Below are 10,161 nucleotides of genomic sequence, written 5' to 3' on the forward strand. Positions count from 1 at the left end.
AATTATATATTTATAGATGTGTAAATATTTGTTATGAAACGTTTAATCACGCATATTTCAACTGTCATTAAAATGACATTTTGACGTTTCTATTTCTAGTATTATTATAATTACCTTTGTATGAAATAGCCAATCGTTCACATTAGAATATTTTGACAGTTGCTGTCACTTTTTTGTAAATATCAAATAGTGCTCATTTCATCTGTCAAAGAAGTTGAATACATATCTTTTATTTTTGACATTTCATGTCATAATGAACGTTTCAAGTTTAGATTTTGTATCAGTTACTATTAAAATTTACCTAATTATATATTTATAGATGTGTAAATATTTGTTATGAAACGTTTAATCACGCATATTTCTACTGTCATTAAAATGACATTTTGACGTTTCTATTTCTAGTATTATTATAATTACCTTTTTAAGAAAAAGCCAAACGTTCACATTAGATTATTTTGACAGTTTCTGTCACTTTGTTGTAAATATCCAATAGTGTTCATTTCATCTGCCAAAGTAGTTGAATATATATTTTTTGTTTTTTGATAGATAATTGTTTCATGTCATAATGAACGTTTCAAGTTTAGATTTTGTATCAGTTACTATTAAAATTTACCTAATTATATATTTATAGATGTGTAAATATTTGTTATGAAACGTTTAATCACGCATATTTCAACTGTCATTAAAATGACATATTGACGTTTCTATTTCTAGTATTATTATAATTACCTTTTTAAGAAAAAGCCAAACGTTCACATTAGATTATTTTGACAGTTGCTGTCACTTTTTTTTGTAAATATCCAATAGTGCTCATTTCATCTGTCAAAGAAGTTGGATACATATCTTTTATTTTTGACAGATAATTGTTTCATGTCATAATGAACGTTTCAAGTTTAGAATTTGTATCAGTTACTATTAAAATTTACCTAATTATATATTTAAAGATCTGTAAACATTTGTTAGAATCACGCATATTTCAACTGTCATTAAAGTGACATATTGACGTTTCTATAACTTGAATTATCATAATTACCTTTGTATGAAATAACCCATCGTTTACAGTATTTTGACATCTGTCAAATATGTTGATTATATATATATTGTTTTTGATAGATGTCACAATGACGTTTCCGGTAAAATTCAACTGTCAACTGTCATATTGACGTTTCTATTTCCATTGTAATTCTTAATTACCTTTAATAATTAATAAATTAATTTCGTGCGTGCAAAATATAATATAAAAATTGTTGATGAAATATTAAATTTTACACATTTCATCTGTTATTGAAGTTGGTAACAACGAATGTTTATTTGCTTAGGTATAAAGAGAAATAACAATGTTAAACGATAATTATTGATGTAATAACATTCAATGTCAAATGTCAAATGCATTTTCCGTGTCGTTTAAATTTTCTCGCCGCGATGATTCACATCTGCATTAATAATGATGATGATGATGACCCAGTTGCATTCATGTGAACAAACAACGACGACGAATAGCAAAAAAAAGGGTTTGCATTCTTTAATAGGCGACAATTAAAATAAATTCGGTCGACGCCAGTTGGCAACGCGTCTAGATTTAATTCGATTTCCTATCTGGAGCATAGACCAATTGATGCAGAGATACATTCAATTGAAAAACTACATCTGCTTTCATCGAGGTCTTCTGAACAACATAAACAACAAAACAACACGCCTCGCTCATTCCATAACGCATTAATACGGAACGAAACTATTTGCGATTTTATTTCCACACAAAACAAAATGTATATATTTTTGCGAAGGTCGCAGCAACGAAGTGCAGTACAGATTATTATTATTATTATTGTAAAATCTGGTGCATTTCCAATATGAAAATCCACTTGAAAATTTCGTTTTTTTTTTTCAGTGAGAAATTATGATTGAACACATCTCGAACTTGTGCTAAAATTAGATGTGGGAGAGTTCGGATCTTCAATTAGAACGTCTATTGATGGTGTAATAAATTCCGAGAAACGTGCGTGTGTTTTTTTTTGGTTATGATTATAGTCTTACGTCACTAGTTTAGAGGTAGGTTCGAAGCTGTTAATTCACTAGGATATAATTACTTTAAGTAGTTTTTGTTGTGTACGAAAAACCTTGAATTTTTGAATGTAACTCAATCTATTTGGTATTATGAAATAATGCACATTTAGTTGTTTGATTCTTTAACCCATAATTACCACGGATGGGTCAGAGTGACCCCCCTGATATTTCTTTTCATTCCCATTCTATTGTAAGTGGTTGATCTGATTCTAGTATTTTCTAGTGCACTTTTCAGTAGCAAACACTGAAATATCATCAATATTTCGACATAAACAGAAAATCTATTTGTTGTACTTGTCCAGATTGTTTTGAGCAATAAAATCAGTATTAAATGATGTTAAATTTATTAAATACTAAGTATTAATGTGTATTTGTTCTAAAAATTAATAATTTGTTCTATTTTTTCTTAAATATTTAATAAACGGGTCATTTTGACCCATAAGTAGTATTTGTGTTTTATTTATTTGTCCGTATTTGTTACGGATTAAGGAATTAAAAATCAATAAGTTAGGACAATTCTTCTTGAAAAGAACCTTTGTACTGTAATAAACCGCAATGCAGAGGAATAAAGTTATTAACTCTTTCATTTAAATTTCCTTTAGTAATTTTCGTTAATAAAACCTTGAATTTGATAGAAAATTCGTTAAAAACGTAATAATTTGTTAATGAAACTGTAAAGTTAAATCTAAATTCTTTTTATTCATTTTTTAATTAAATTTAAAGACAAGAAAGCTGATATTTTTCATATAGAAAACATTGTTGATTTCACAGATTTAGATCTTAATCAAAATTGTTGTAATTTTTCTATAATTATTTCCATTAAATTTTTCATCTAAATTTTCGTTAATAAAACCTTAAATTTGATACAAAATTCTCTTAAAATTATGATTTCAAATGAATGAATGTTTATGAAACCGTAAACTAAAAGTTAAATCTATTTGTTTTTTTTTTTTATTAAATTTATAAAGAAAGCTGATATATTTTATATAGAAAACTTTGTTGTTTTCGCAGCGAAAAAATTTCTGGATTCCCATTGTTGGGTTGTAGTATATGAGTGAGTATTAAATTCCTAAGTACAAACAAGCGAGAATAAGCGAAGAATAAAATCGATCCTCGACCCAGACAGTCAGGATCGTAAACGAAGAGCATTCATATTGCGTACGTAATTTAGTATATACTGGTTCTGGTTCACATTTTCTGTGAAAACAGAAAAATAACTTGGATTATTGCATTTCGTCTTACATTTAAACCGAATGTTAAATGTAGAAGAAATTTATAAATTCGAAAATATGTTTAATAATAAATTTATGCAATTACAATGAAAAATAGTGAAATTTTATATTGCTTCCATTATTTTTATCAATGTAAAATTAAGGACAAATTTATTAATTAAACTACTTTAAAAAATCTTATATAATAGTAATCTTAATTAGACTTTTTTACTTTTCAAAGACTAATTTACTATAAGAAATTGAAAATCTATTATAAAAAGTTATGTAACATCATTTAACTACATTTAGTTTAATCTGTAATTAGACTAGAGTTGCGGTTCTCAAACTATAGGTGTCAAATTTTTAATCGGTTTCGAAATGACAGCTGACAAGGTGACAGTTGTACAACTACGAACAGATAAGTTGGATATTGCGACAAAAAGGAGATTAGAAACGCTAGAATAAAACATATTTATTTCAATGTCTTCATTTACAAATAAATAATTGATATTATACTAAATAATTGAGATATTACTTAGAAAATGACAGCTGACAGCTGTCAAAGTTGTACAACTACAAACAGATATGTTGAATATCGCGACAAAAAGGAGTTTAGAAATGATACAATAAAGAATATTTCTTTTCATGTCTTCATTTACAAATAATGAATTGATACTAATTAATTGAGATATTACTTAGAAAATGACAGCTGTCAAAGTTTTACAACTACAAATAGATATGTTGAATATCCCAACAAAAAGGAGGTTAGAAATGATAGAATAAAGAATATTTCTTTTCATGTCTTTATTTACAAAGAATGAATTAATACTAATTAATTGAGATATTACTAAGAAAATGACAGCTGACAGCTGTCAAAGTTGTACAACTACAAACAGATATGTTGAATATTGCGACAAAAAGGATATATCACTAAAAAATATTAGTTTTCACGTCTTCATCTACAAAAAATTAATTATTTAAGATATAACTTAGAACAAATAAAAAAATAATTTTTAAATCAGTTTGTTTATAAAGTTATTAAGAGTAGATTATTGAGTAGCGCCTCATTAGGGATTCATACGCAAGGTTAAACAACAAATGCTATCGTTTTTCCAGTAATGAACTATTATAATAAATACAGACAAAGACATAATAATAAAAGGCAAATAAATATTTTATAAAACTTTAAAATTTTGAATACAAAAAAATGTTAAAGAAAGTAAACATAAACTATTATTACTGTACGCAATAGATTTATGTATTTTTCACCGAACGCCACTGTTACGACAATTGCAGATAAGCAAAATCGCGGAAAGTGCGAAAATCAGAGAAACTTTTCCATGCACAGAAAATATGCACGTAGCTACAAATTACGAACTTATTTATTTATAAACTTTGCATCAGCTGACGTTGTATAATTGTTCAATCTTTTGTTTGTTTTTATCTGCGACCGGAAGTATTGAATCATATTTTATGTCAACAAATCATATTTTATTAAATTAAATATTTATCAAATAAATACTAGTTATTAAAGCTTACATTTTTTGCTCAAATAAAATTTAGTTTATTTTAAAATTTTCATACTGTACTATTGTGTTTCCAAAGCCGCACTATGCGAGGTATAGCTGTATCAGTTATTGTGTGGAAAGGACCAAGTTTATAGTTATTATTAGGGCAAATAAAAAATTTGTAAGTAAAATGTTTAAATCAGTACTAAAAGCGAGAAGAAACTACTAATTCTAACCATATTATAATCAATCTGAATCCGCACTATGCGAAGTATATTTGTATTAGTTATTGGGTATAATGGCTTATGTTTATAGCCAACATTAGAAAAACTGATTTAGTATTAAAAGCAAGAAGAATCGACTAATTCAAACCGTACTATATTGAATCCGAATCCGCACTATGCGAGGTTTGAAAGTATTAATTATTGACTATAAAAGTCTAAGTTTATATACAAAATTAAGACAAATGAAAAATTTGTAAATTAATTAAATACAATTAGTACTAAAATCGAGAAACTAATTCAAACCGTACTACATTGAACCTAGTCCGTACTATGCGAGGTATAGCTGTATTAGTTATTGGGTAGAAAAGTCTAAGTTTATAGGCAAAATTAGGACAAATGAAAAAAATAAATACAATGTTTAAAAGCAGTACTAAAAGCGAGATAAAAACACCTAATTCAAACCGTACTATATCGAATCCGAATTCGCACTATGTGAGGTATAGCTGTATTAGTTATTGGGTAGAAAGACCTAAGTTTATAGTCAGAATTAGAGCAAATAAACAATTTGTAAATAAGTTAAATACAATTAGTATGAAAATGGAGAAGAAACGACTAATTCAAACCGTACTATATCGAATCCGAATCCGCACTATGCGAGGTTTTCTTGTATTAGTTATTGGGTAGAAAGGCCTAAATTATAAGCAAAAAGCCAAAATTAGGTAGAAAAATCGAGAAGTATCTTCTAATTAGTGTTCATAATTACAATCATTAAGTACATAGATTATATAAACAAACATAATAAAACGTTTATATAGACATAATTTAAAAAAAAATCTAGTATAAACACTACAGTTTTTATATTGTTGAAACCCAATTAAGTTTTATTTCGATTGCGTTTTCTTCTATTGCCGTTCGAGATTAGATGTGGAAAATATCTTTATTGCGAACTGTGTGCGCGCCAGTAATTCTAGATCAAAATGGATGCGTTATCTGAATGCAAATAGCGTTTAATTGCGGCGAGCAGCAAATTTCGTTTTGTGCGATCACGTAACTAGTGAAAATCAGTGAAAATAGAAAAACTACAACAATGCTACCATAAATATTTTCAATGTAATGTTGAACGACTCTTTTAAATACACTTTTTTTACGTAGAAAACTATATAGAATTTGTAGCGATAATTTTATCTAAATTTGTATGCAAAATTACAAATTTTCTTATTTTTGAGGTACAATTTGCATTTAAAATTTACAACGTTGAATAATACAAATTTCTAATTTTAAGTTTTTTTTCATTGAAAAAATTATACATTTTTTTTATAATTTACAAAAAAATAAACAAATTTTGAAAGTTTTACACAACTATTGTACTGAATTGAAAAAAAATATTAATAATTTAAATGGAAAATTGTTGGAGACTCACTTGAATTCAAAGCTTATTGGAGAACATCACAGGTAAAAATTACGAGGAAACAATCAGATTCGATGCAAAACTGAACTTATTCTCATAAACTCATCCAACTGGATGATGATGACGCTGGAAACGGTATCTTTTGCGTCTACTTCTATGCTGGGAATACGAACCGCGACTGAGCTAGAAGCTTCAGCGCGTTCGTCGGGTGGTGAAATAGGAAACACGAAAAGGGGGGCAACCTGTTGTCGGCTTGGCATGATCAACATCATCATCATCGTGGTAATATCATAGATCATCGGCGGCTATGATGATGATGATGATGCAAGGCGCCGACCGCCACCGTTTCGACGACGCCGGACGTCGCGGCGCCCTCCGAAAGGCTTACGCAAACTCTGAAGTGTTTATCCAGCTGCGAAGTAAACAAACTAACACCACAATAATAAATATAATGAATCATGCGAGTATAAGAGAAGAAAAACTACAGAAAAAAAAAGGAATGAGGTGTAAATGTACTTATGATAAATATCGATTACGCGAATCTCCAATCTGGATTGAATCAATACACATTTTCCGATACGAGAAATTTGCTCAACCGAATTGATAAAATCGTTACTAGTTTATTTCATAACTTTTTATAAGATTACTACATAATTAGTGTACATAAAAAAATTTAATAATTATTATTTTTGTAACTTTTTATGTACAAATTTTAAACTTCTTGAAATTTTCATATAAAAAACCTCATTTTCATTATTTAATCATTACTTTAAAAGATTATATAAACATTCAAAAGCAAACGCAAATTCTCAAATGTCAAAGTTTAACAATTCAATTTAAGGTTAGGTTATGAATTGGATTTTTGTAATTTTTTATGTACAAAATTTTAAACTTCTTGAAATTTTCATATAAAAAACCTCAATTTTATTATTTAATCATTACTTTAAAAGAATACATAAATATTCAAAAGCAACGTTTCAATGATTATCAGATTTGGATTAACGCAAATTCTGAAACGTCAAAGTTTATCAATTCTATTTAAGGTTAGGTTAGGTTATGAATTGGATTTTTGTAATTTTTTTATGTACAAATTTTAAACTTGTTCAAATTTTTATATAAAAACCTCAATTTTATTATTTAATCATTAGTTTAAAAGATTATATAAACATTGAAAAGCAATGTTTCAATGATTATCAGAGTTGGATTAACGCAAATTCTCAAATGTCAAAGTTTAACAATTCAATTTAAGGTTAGGTTAGATTATGAATTGGATTTTTGTAATTTTTTATGTACAAATTTTAAACTTGTTCAAATTTTCATATAAACAACCTCAATTTCATTATTTAATCATTACTTTAAAAAGAATACATAAACATTCAAAAGCAATGATTATCAGATTTGGATTAACGCAAATTCTCAAACGTCAAAGTTTAAAAATTCAATTTAAGGTTAGGTTAGGAATTGGATTTTTGTATTTTTTTATATACAAATTTGAAACTTCTTGAAATTTTCACATAAAAAACCTCAATTTCATTATTTAATCATTAGCATTTATCAATAGGTTTGTGTAGTGGCAATGATGTAACTATAAAATGTGTTTTATAAAATAACTACTTTATTTGCAGTCCCATTATCACGTACAGATACCAGGAAAGGTGTTAAGTAACCACTTGAAAATGAACAGGAAAAACAAAATTTAAATAAAACAACGTATACAACCCAATTTACGCATATTACATAGTTTTCGTGCAAATTGGAAAGTGTATATTAAAATATTATGTCATAACTATAAAAAAAAAACAGGTGAAATTAGGGCTGATACGTTCAATTAATTTAATATTTCATTCAAATAAGTACTTAATTATAAATACACTTGGAAATTACAATAAAAATATTACTTTTTTAACTTAATTACCCCATAAAAATATGAAGAAAATTTGTATGTAAATAAATAAACTGTAAAAACTAAATTTAAATAATTTAACCTATACAACTTAACTAACACATATTGCAGTATTCTTCTGCAAATTGGAAAGTATATAAGAATGTTTTTATAAAATTATGTAGACTTCTTATGTAGACATTGTTACAAAAATGAATTTTGAAATGAAAAGTTATAGTTTAATCAATAAATAAAAAAAAGAACACTCATTCATATGTTAATTTGTAATACTTTGTACGTGATATTGGATTTAGTATTGATTCTAAATTAGTTTAGATTATGTTAAGTTAAGAAAAGAATAATTTTGAAAATGAAATTAGATGAACAAAAATGTACCAAATTTATTTAAAGTTTTCATAATTGGACTTTTAAAATTGCCAAAAATTAATTTTGATAATTAAATAATTTTTCGGAAACAGTTAAAAATAGAAAATTTATTTGAATGAAGTCTACATGTTAAGACAATATTAAAGGAAAAAAAAAATAAGAATTAGAATAGGAAATGTAACATAAAAACGATTGTTTAAAGTGGATTAAACATTTATTAAAGTATACATTAAAGACATTTAAAGTCGTCCCAATTCATTTCCTTTGCTCAATAAACGATATTTTCTCATTGTCCGAACAAGAATCTTTCTAAAAATACATTACAATACAAAAAAGAATACAAATATTAATAATTTTATTTTACCTTTCTCAAGTTGTTTGCAAGGTTTCTTAGAATAAGTATATTGGGCTTCGGCTGCCGCAAAGAACAGAACCACGACGACTAAGATCATCTTCCTAATAAATTAATCACTTTTACAAAAACAAATATAACATTAACAGTTGTTACTTACTTGAACAAAGCCATTGGAGATGTTTGGATGGACTGTGTAGAAATTTCCTCGGTTTTCCGACTTTATATACAGAATTTTCATGTGGAAAATACGTATTATTCCCGAGGGAATCTATGATTCGGTAGTATTTGCATTTGATCCACGGAAAAGTTTACCAATCAACCCTGCGAATGTTTTAAATATTTGCATTGCTCGCATATTTCATGCGAAATTATTCAAATGTTTTTTTTTCTTTGAGATTTATGCTTCAGCAAATATTACGTATTCACCTTTTAATTAAAATTTTCACATATACTTTGAGTTTGAAGAAGAAAATTATTATTTTCAGTTCCTTTTTCATTTAGTTTAATAATTGTTAAGAAAATTTTGATGGGACAAAATCGGAGTTTTATGATTTCAACATATAAATGGTATATAAATTTGAAAAAACGTTCAAAAAAGCAGTGTTTTCACATTTTAATGATTTTCTCGAAACCTATAAAAGATATAATGGACCCAAAAGGTGCATATGAAAGCTGAATGATTGGGGATTGTAGCGAGTATTCACATATTATTGTCGTTTCATGCGTTTGGCTGTAATTGGTGTATAAATTTGAAAAAAACGTTAAAAAAAGCAGTGTTTTCACATTTCATTGATTTTCTCGAAACATATAAAAGGTAGAATGGATCCTAAAGGTGCATATGAAAGCTGAATTATTGGGGATTGTAGCGAGTATTCATATATTGTTGTGGTTTCATGCGTTTGGCTGTAATTGGTGTTTAAATTTGAAAAAACGTTAGAAAAAGCAGTGTTTTCACATTTCATTGATTTTCTCGAAACCTATAAAAGATAGAATGGATCCATATGCATATGAAAGCTGAATGATTGGGGATTGTAGCGAGTATTCATATATTGTCGTGGTTTCATGCGTTTGGCTGTAATTGGTGTTTAAATTTGAAAAAACGTTCAAAAAAGTAGTGTATTT

General features: G+C 27.1%; 1 protein-coding gene and 1 long non-coding RNA gene across 2 annotated transcripts in view; both read right to left on the reverse strand.

Annotated features, from left to right (window-relative positions):
• LOC108564298 (acyl-CoA Delta(11) desaturase-like) overlaps positions 1–6,516 on the reverse strand; it is a 17,008-nt gene extending 10,492 nt beyond the window's left edge. The window contains exon 1 of the mRNA XM_017923296.1: positions 6,428–6,516. The gene's annotated coding sequence lies outside the window, so the exon portion shown is untranslated. The remainder of the gene's footprint in view (positions 1–6,427) is intronic.
• A 2,407-nt stretch (positions 6,517–8,923) lies between these two features.
• LOC108564297 lies at positions 8,924–9,309 on the reverse strand. The gene is made up of 3 exons (XR_001891135.1): positions 9,197–9,309; positions 9,049–9,140; positions 8,924–8,993 (listed from the first exon to the last, which is right to left on the reverse strand). It is a non-coding gene; the product is annotated as an uncharacterized LOC108564297 (long non-coding RNA).
• Positions 9,310–10,161: the final 852 nt, after the last annotated feature.

This window comes from Nicrophorus vespilloides, unplaced genomic scaffold, assembly GCF_001412225.1.
Source record: "Nicrophorus vespilloides isolate i.1.1-1 unplaced genomic scaffold, Nicve_v1.0, whole genome shotgun sequence".
Taxonomy (NCBI): Eukaryota; Metazoa; Arthropoda; class Insecta; order Coleoptera; family Silphidae; genus Nicrophorus; species Nicrophorus vespilloides.